The following is a 7,187-nucleotide window of genomic DNA, read 5'->3' on the forward strand; positions in this document are numbered from 1 at the left end:
TCCTTCCTTCCTTCCTTCCTTCCTTCCTTCCTTCCTTCCTTCCTTCCTACTAAGACTCCAGATAAGTTACTCTTTTTATGCCTAAGTTGCATCCCATTGGACTCTGATGGATCAGACCATAGTAACATGGACAACAACAGAAATTATGTTATAGGTTATATGTTTCTTTTCTTTTTCTTGAATAAATTAAACTGGGATAACATAGTCAGTCTAGTACATCCATTACATCAAACAGTAACTTGGTCCAAAGCATGCCCTAGCTTTGGAATCAGAATACCTGGGGGCAAATCCTGCCTCTTGACACTGTCAGTGACCTTGGAAAAATCATTTTACTTAAGTGGTTGAAGATTCTATCTCCTCATTAGTCACCACCCCCATCTGTAAAAATGAATTGAGACCTAACTCCAAGTTCCTTCTAGAATGAGTACCAGCTGGAGTGGACCAGTAGACTTATTTTCCCCTTTGGTCATTTGATATACTGGATTGTAGAGAGAAGTTCAGGACATTTAATCCTGTTTTCACTTATAAAACCATCTCAATTTTAGAAGCAAATTTTCCTGAAATGTGTGCATAAGCAGACCACATAATAGTAATAATAATAATAATAACAATAATAACAAGTTGGATTTATATAGTATATTAAAATTTGAAAAAGCACTTTATGTATGTTACATTAGAGATTCAGCTCATTACCAGAGGTCTGCAATGCCTCCTCCTCTGGAGGAACCAGATTAAAATGTAATTGGGAAATATTTAACAAAATAAATAAAAATAAAATGGAACATAGATAATATATGTTTTTTGAAGTCTATATGTTACCCCCCAAGGATCCTTATATAAGGCTTAGGGGCCCTAATTTCCACTGAGTTTGACAGCGCTGTGTTATATCATTTGGTCCTCATAACAACCCTGTGAGGTAGATGCTATTATTATCCTCCTTTTATAGTTGTCCCAACTGGGTCTTTGAAAGCCAAGTAAGAAAATTGTTACCTCCTATGGGAGACAACATAATACAGAAGAAAGAAGGACGGGGAAAAGGCATGAGGAATATAGTACCTACAATGTGCCAGGCACTGTGCTAAACACTTTACAAATAGGATCTCATTTGATTCTCACAACAATTTTACATTTGAGGAAACTGAGACAAAAAGATTGTTTAAGTGACCTGCCCAAAGTCAGGGAAAGGGTGCTAGATTCGGATTCATTTTCTATCTTTGTGTTTTATACTGTCTGTGTGATATTGGGCAAGCCACTTAACAACTCTGTCTGTTTCCTCGTGTAAAATGAAGGGGAATGGATAGATTGACCATAAGGGACTTCTCAGCTCAAAATCTTTGATTCTGTTTTCATAGAGTAAAACTTTTACTGCAACCAACAAACAAATTCCTCCCTTCATGGTACAGTGAAAAGAATGTTGGGAGAGATTCAGAATCCCTGGGTTCAGCTCCCAGTTCTGTCATGTACTATGATCTCGGGCAAGCCAGTTGACCTCTCTGAGCCTCAATTTCTTTCTCTGTAAAATCAAAGAGTTGGACTAGATGGACCCCAAGCTCTTTGCAACTCTAAACCTCTGACTCTATGATACCTCTTTTATTGCTAAATCTGATTCTTTTCTATGATCAGCAGGTTGCTTCCTCATCATTTCTTCTGTTTCTAATTGTATATTTTGAATTTCTCCTTTGGCACCCAGTTTTTCTTAAGATCATAAATTTGGAGCTAGAAGGAACCTCTGAAGCCATCTAGTCCATCTGTTCGTTTTGTTTTCATTTTTAAAACCATTGCCTTCTCTCTTAGAATCAATACAAGTATCTGTTCCAAGGCAGAAGAGCGGGAAGGGCTAGGCAATGGGGGTTAGGTGACTTGCCCAAGGTCACACATCTAGGAAGTATCTAAGGCCAGATTTGAACCTAGGACCTCCCATCTCTAGGCCTGGCTCTCAATTAACTGAACCACCTAGCCAGCCACATCTGTTCATTTTATAGATTAGGAACTGAGGCCCAGAGGAATATGATTTATCCTCAGCCACAAAGGTAATGTTAAAGGCAAGATTTGAACCCAGACCCTCTGATTCCAGAGCCAGTGCTTTTTCTGTTGTACCATGATACCTTTTTTCATTTGTCTGTATTGCATTAGAGTGAGCAAAGGAAGAATATTTATTAAGCACCTACAGTGTATCAGGCATTGTACTAAAGCATCCTACAAAGAGCATCTAATTTTTAATCCTCATAACAACCCTGCAAGGAAAGTATTATTATTATCCTTCTTTTATGTTAAGGAAACTGAGGCAACAGGGTTAAGTGATGCCCAGGGTCACACAGTACGTATCTGAGGCAGAATTTGAATTCAGGTCTTTCTGACTCTGGGCTCAAGATTGTATCAACTGTGCCACCTATGATACATTATGCCATCATGTATCTCTTCAAATCCTTAAAAATCTAGCTCAACCCTCTTTATACTTGCCACAAGATGTCTTGCACCTCAGTCTTTTCTTTCTAAATAACCTCTTTTCCATTTCCCCCAAATTCTTAGCACAGCTATATTTCCATGAGGAACTTTATTGTATCCCATTTTATAATTTGTTTGGCCTTGAATCACCATGATGGGATGTTTGTCTTTATGAATTTTTGGAAGTTTGTGATTTAGAAAAGCTGGACTTAATTTGGCAAATGAATCTAGGAAGTCAAATTGGCAACACATTTTGGATTGGGAGGGAGGTCAGTCCTTGCATTTACTGTAATCTTCACTCCCTCAAGAATATGAAGTTGCTCTGGACATTTAGCATCCTCCTGACTCCAAAATCAAGTGAAATAAAGCTGAAACCTTTTTCTTGTGTACAACCCCAGAGAAGGTAGCCACTTTGATCTTGAATAAATGCTGTTTTGAAAACATTTGGCTTATTTTGATCTCTTGGAGCTATTGTGGGCATTTGTGCCATTTCCTTTATTTTTAAATAGGTTTTATGTCTTTACTACAGTGAAGTAAGAGTGAGAAGATAGTAGAACATGAATTCAAATCCTGTTTTTGATCCTTTTGACCTGTATGGCTTTAAGCAAATCATAAAACTTTCTGGGACTTGGTTTCTTTACATGTAAAATGAAGAGGTGGATAACACGGTCTCTAAGGTCCTAAATCTATGATCATGAACTGGGAAAGGGCTGAAAGCAAGGAGAGGGAAGGTAGAAAAGACTTATTGGATAAAGGATAGAAGCAGAGAAATGATGGAAAGGAAACAGGTGAAGTTTAGAGTAGAAAGTAAAAGGGAGAGGGAAGAGATGTTGTTGGTAACTTCTACTCTCAGCATCACAAGTTTCATTTTGACATCTTACTTAATTCAAGTTCTAGGACTCCATGAGTCTTTTATTATTCTCAGAATGATTAATAGACCAACTCATCCTAAGGAGGATGCTTTTTTCTTGGATGTGTTGGGGAGGAGGCTGCCTTTTCTAACCAGATCCTTTTTCTTCCTCTTTGTTACTGCTTTTCCTTCCACTTTAGTGACTACAAGGGATTTGAAGCTTGCATTCCTCTTGATCTGTCATTGCCCAAAACACCTTATCTTGGTTGTTTTGACTTGGTTCTTTCCTTCCTTCCATTGTGTGCCCATTTCCCCTCTCATCTTCTTAAAAGAAAAATTATTTTTCCCACCTGCTAGGTCACAATGCCCTAAAATATGTCTTTTACAAAGAATTTAACTAATTTAGTAATCCTATTGATTTTTCTGAACATGAGAGGAAAGCTTCTGAAGGGGAAAATTATGAGTTTAACTTGGATGCAGAATATACAATATATGTCCTAAAGAGGCATGTGGGTGGATGACTCAAGTGGGAAATTATTAATCAAGTATGGTTTGTTCAATTTGATCTGTTGCTTTAAAAACATTTAATGAAGCAGTTTCTCAGGCATCTGATAGATTTCTTGACATTGTGGTACGTCAGGATTTTATTATCTTGTATTCCTCTTGTGGGAGGAAAGCAGGACCAGGAATCTATTCTTTTCAGTAGGTTGAGCCATACTGATATAATGAGAACAAACTCATGAAACAAAATAATCCTCAGAAGAAGGATCTGAATTCATATTCCATGTAATTTGTAGCAGAATTCCTTGATTTGGTGGCATTTTCCAAAAAGAATACAGCAAAGATGAAATCTAATCAAGGAAGAATCAATTGTCCCTATGTTATGGGCGATGGGTAGGCAGACACAATATAGACAATCTATTTTTTTTAAACCCTTACATTCCATCTTAGAATCAGTACTGTGTATTGGTTCTAAGACACAAGAGCCATAAAGGTTAGGCAATGGGGGTTAAGTGACTTGCCCAGGGTCACATAGCTAAGGAAGTGTCTGAGGCCCAATTTGAACCCAGGACCTCTCATCTCCAGGCCTGGCACTCTATTCACTGTGCCAACAGCTGCCCCTAGACAATCTATTTTGTACTTTTAATACTATCTCTAATTGCCTGGCCTAGGAACATTGACCATAGTCCAGCAACCATTTTCTTGTACATATAGCTCAACACAAAAACTTTTACTCTTATTTGCTGAAAAGGGACTCACAGTAAACATTTGTTGTGGTTGTTTTTTGCTCTTTATTCAGAATGGGGAAAGCTTTAAAAGGTTCAGGAACTGAACATTTGTACTTAAAAGTAGGGAACCCAGTGGCACTGCTTGAGGTCAATGATGCCCACCAACTCTGGAGAATAGAATTGGTGATCAAGTCTCCTCCACTTGTTGTCATTGTAACCAACACACGTATGATCCTGGAACGAGAGCTGGAAGAGACTACAGTAGTCATCTAATACAAACCTTTCATTTTACAGATGAAGAAACTGAGGCCCAGAGTGACAATAAGTGGCAGAGTCTATGTTTGAACTCAAGTCTTTGGACTTCAACTGCAGCTCTCTTTCCACTGTGCCACAATGCCTCCCCTTGTTTGTAATATTTATTGTAAAATAAATAGAGCATATGTCTCCATGCCCTGGCCCTCTTTCTTAACCTTTCCAGATTTGAAGGATCCTACCCATATTAATTGGTCTAGTCGATCCATCGCGATTTTTACTTTCTCCTTTATTTGAATTGAGGGAGCACTGTAGATATCACAAATCCGAAACCAAATCTATCTCTGTGGTCTGCTTCTTGGTGCAAAAAATTTTAACCTGAGTTCTATGAACTTAAAAAACCCCAAATATACTGCAATATAATTGGTTTCCTTTGTAATCCTATGTAATTCTATGGCATTTCATATTATTCATTTAAAAGCAATATTTTGAAAGGGCTCCATAATTTTCACCAGGCTGCCACAGAGGTCCAGGACACAATAAAAAGTTAAGAATCCCTGTCTCCATGTATTTATCTGATTTGGGCCACTCCACAAGAAATTGGGGGAAAAAAGGGAAGTCGTGATGACTACAAGAGAAATGGATAATAGTAAGAGAGTGAGGAAAGGAAACACTAAAGAAAAAAACTCTATATGATGCAGGAAGAAACATGTGCTGTTTCTGCTCATAGTAGGCACTTTACAAATATAATTTACTCTCTTCCTGACTGGGTATAAATTTAGAGGCATCTAGATGGCAAAGTGTATATAGAGCATTGGTACTGGAATCAAGAAGACCTGAGTTCAAATGAAACCCATATACACTTAATTAACTGTGTAACCCTGGACAAGTTGCTTATCTTCTCTCTGCCTCAGTTTTACCAACTGTAAAATGGGGATAATAATGAATCTACCTCCCAGGGGTATTATAAAGAACAAATGAGATCACTGTAAAATGCTTAGCTCAGTGCTTCACACCTACTAGGTACTTAATAAATGCTTGTTTTCTTTCCTTCCAGCTTTTCTTTCTCATTTTCTCCTTCCTTCCTTCCTTTCTTCCTTCCTTCCTTCCTTCCTTCCTTCCTTCCATCAAGTGGATAAATATCTGGCCTTTTTACTTTTCATTTCCCCTTACATGACTGCCCTACACCAGTGATGGGCAAACTACGGCCCGCTGGCCAGATGCGACCCCCTGAAATGTTCTATCCATCTGGCAACATTATTCCCAATCTGACAAATACAATGAGTAGGATACAATACTATGAAATTTCGAAAGGGTTACCTTAGAAACAGACGGACAGATGAACATTTCCTTTCCTTTGGCCCCCTCTTTAAAAAGTTTGCCCATTACTGCCCTACACTGATTTATTCATTAAAAACAACATAGTCCTGGGCCCCAGGGGGTGATTAGCCTAGAAGTTCCAGCAGACTGTGACCTGAGTAAAGGAAAGGAAAGCTGGTCGTAAACCAAAAACTGGTGGCAGAATGTGAGCTCCTTGAGAGTTGGGACTGTCTTTTGACTTTCTCTGTATTTCCAGCATTAATAGCACAGTGCTTGGCACCTACCAGGTATTTATTTAATAAATGCTTGCTGACTGACTGATTGAAAAAAACAAACCTGTACAATTTCGCCTAAAGTTATGTTTGGGGAATTTTAATGGCCTTGTTTTACCTCTGCTCTCCATTAGGGCTACTCTGGTTTTCTTGCCATTCTTGGCCAAAAGACTTTGCTCTTATGATATCAGATCTCTAGCCTCCAGGGATGGAGGTGAACTATGATGGTGATTAGGAGCAATTAACTGAGCCCAAGGAGATGGCATTTTCTGGGGAAAAGAGAACATAATCTAAGTTGTGATCTGATGTACTGCACCAAGTCAAGTCAGAGTTCATGCTTGGATCCTTGGGCACAGCAAGAAAAGAGTTAACTCAGAGAAGTGACCCCAGACTGGGAGGAGTTAGAAGAAATCCAGGGAGAAAACACATGCAGGGGAATGATGAGCATTAGTGAATTCAATTTTTAGATCCACACTGTTTGCTCATATAAGTACTTATTTATTAAGCTCCTGCTGTATGTACCAGGTAGTATGCCAATTGCTTTACAGATTTCGTCTTATTTAATCTTCACAACAACCCTAGCAGGTAGGTGTTATTATTATCCCTATTTTACAGATAAGGAAACAGAGGCAGGCAGCAGTTAAATGAGGTGTTCAGGATTACACAACCAGTATGTGACCTAAATGTGTCTGAGGTCAGATTTGAACTCGGGTTTCCTTTCTCCAAGTCCAGTACTCTATTCACTGCTCCAGCTGTTTACTCCATAGAGATTGTGACTGGCATAAGCTGACAGAGGGAAATAGGGTTGCAATTTTTGAG

Source organism: Gracilinanus agilis, chromosome 4 (genome assembly GCF_016433145.1).
Source record: "Gracilinanus agilis isolate LMUSP501 chromosome 4, AgileGrace, whole genome shotgun sequence".
Lineage (NCBI taxonomy): Eukaryota > Metazoa > Chordata > Mammalia > Didelphimorphia > Didelphidae > Gracilinanus > Gracilinanus agilis.